At 37.4% G+C, this 2,444-nt stretch overlaps 1 non-coding gene across 1 annotated transcript; it reads right to left on the bottom strand.

Moving 5' to 3' along the window:
• Positions 1-1,235: 1,235 nt before the first annotated feature.
• On the bottom strand, positions 1,236-1,340 carry LOC135274089 (small nucleolar RNA U13). The gene has a single exon (XR_010341900.1). It is a non-coding gene; the product is annotated as a small nucleolar RNA U13 (small nucleolar RNA).
• Between the last annotated feature and the right edge of the window lie 1,104 nt (positions 1,341-2,444).

The raw sequence follows: 2,444 nt of genomic DNA, 5'->3' as shown, positions 1-2,444 counted from the left end.
CCTGAGAAAAAGAACCCAGAAGTTCATTTAGAAAATTGAACCTAAGTAAAATTGTGAATATGATAATAATTACAGTGGGGAACAGAGATGTGTGTGCATGTAATGGACAGTAATTTTGAATGTATAGAAGAGGGTTTTTTTGTGTGTGTGTGTGTGTCTGTGTGTGTGTGTGTTTGTGTGTTTGTTTGTTTTGAAATAGGGTCTCAATATGTCACCCAGGCTAGAGTGCCGTGGTGCAATCCTGGCTCACTAAAACCTTGATTTTCCTGACTTAAGTGATTCTCTCACCTCAGCCTCCCAAGTAGCTGGGACTACAGGTGCCCACCACTACACCAGCGAATTTTTGTATTTTTGGCAGAAATGGGGTTTCACCATTTTCCCCAGGCCACTTTCAAACTCCTGTGCTCAAACAATCCTCCTGCCTTGGCCTCCCAAAATACTGGGTTTACAGTCACAAATCACCTTGCCTAGATGAGGTGGATTTTTAATTTCTTTTTTTGAAATGTTGGCTAATTAAGATAAAATGGATTTTTGTTTTTAAAAATCAAGTCTTTTCTTTTTCCAATCAGCCGAGAGATAATGATGAGCAATACATTTTCAAATACTTTCAGAAATATTGTCCTCAGAAATTAAGCTATGACTTGGTTTTTATTTTTAAATAACTGACTTTTTAACACTTATCACAACATGCCCACAGAAAAATAAAAGAACAATTTTTTCAATCCTAATTAATTATATGAGTTTTCCCTTTTTCTTACTGAGAAGCAGGGAGTAAAAAACAAGCAGACAACAACAAAAAAAACCTGTGCATATTTTTATGGAGATCAAGACTCTGAAATGGTCATTTGCATTTAACACCTTTTCATTCAGAAAATGAGGGGGTGTCACTGTCTGTTTGTGTTGGTATAACAAAATACTGAGACTGGGTAATTTATTAAAAAACAGAAATTTGTTACTCAGAGTACCCAGAGGCTGGGAAGCCCAGGTCAAGGTGTGGCAGGCTCAGTGTCTGGTGACGGCTGCTCTCTGCTTGCAGGATGACTTCTAGCTGCTGCATCCTCCTGAGAGGACAAGTACTGTGTCTCACGTGGCAGAAGGGACAGAAAGAGGGGAATTGGCTCTCTCAAGCTCTTTCGTAAAAGCCCTAATTCCACCCATGAGAGCTCTGCCCTAGTGATTTAATCATCTCCTGAAGTCTTCATGTCTTCTTTTTTTTTCTTTAAAAAAATTCTTCAGGTCAGACGGGTAAAGTGCCTACGTCATAACAAGGTTCAAAGGGTGGCACATCTCACTCAAGCATGTGAACACCCAATCATCATGCTCATGAACTACAAAAGGATCTAACTCTTCACGTCTTAATGCTATCACAATGGTGATTAAGTCTTATCATATGAATTTTGGGGGACACATTCGGTCCACAGCAGGGGGCTTTGGTTTTCTGAATATCCAAGAGCAGGGAGCCATTAAGAGAGAAAGGTGATGGATTATCTCAAGCCACATTTCAAAATTATTTTGAAAATTATAATTTTCCTATATAAAGGCATATATGTATTCATTCAACAAGAATTGATTCATTCAACAAGAATCATTTTAAACACTGAGGACCAGAGAGGTAAACAAGAAATACAAGTTCCTTGGCTGGGCATAGTGGCTTATACCTGTAATCCCAGCATTTTGGGAGGCTAAGGCAGGTGGATCGATTGAGCTCAAAAGTTTGAGACCAGGCTGGGCAACATGGCAAAATCTCATCTGGACTAAAAATATGAAAATTAAATCAACCAGGCGTGGTGGAGCATGCATGTAATCCCAGCTACTCAGGTGGCTGAGGCAGGAGAATCACTTGAACCTGGGAGGCGGAGTTGCAGTGAGCTGAGATCACACCACTGTACACTCCAGCCTGGCAACAGAGTAAGATTTTTGTCTCAAAAAAAAAAAAAAAAAAAAAACAAGTTTCTGCCCTTACAAAGCTTAATTTTCAGTTTAAAAGCTCATTGCCTTTTTGAAGGGTGAAGATTTGACTAAGAAATAGAGGAAAATTCTGATCCCAATTTTGAGATGTTCTCCCCATCTGAAAGAAAGAAAAAGAAACTAAATGAAACCTTTGGAAACCACTTAAAAGAAAAATGATTCAAATTGTTGAAAATTACCTTAAATTAGAATTTTTCTGAAATGTTATTAAAACTATAGATTTCTAGGTTACATACAAGTCAATTAAAGAGGGTGGGACCCAGGAATCTCTAATTTTAACACATTTGTCAATTGATTATAATGTCGTACAAAAAAGCTTGAGAATCTGCAAATAGAAGGTTGGAGGACAGTCCAGAAAAAAAAAATCTGAATTTACCAATTTGAAAATTGACTTTGGTAAAATTTAAAAATATAAATGTTTAAAATTAACATCCCTTTTCATTTAAATAATGCACAAGTATTCAGGAACTGTAGGA

Source organism: Aotus nancymaae, unplaced genomic scaffold (assembly GCF_030222135.1).
Source record: "Aotus nancymaae isolate 86718 unplaced genomic scaffold, 86718_ANA_hifiasm-v0.15.2.pri h1tg000010l, whole genome shotgun sequence".
NCBI classification, from domain to species: domain Eukaryota; kingdom Metazoa; phylum Chordata; class Mammalia; order Primates; family Aotidae; genus Aotus; species Aotus nancymaae.
The sequence above is the reverse complement of the archived record's forward strand: the minus strand, read 5'-3'. Positions and strand labels throughout refer to the sequence as shown.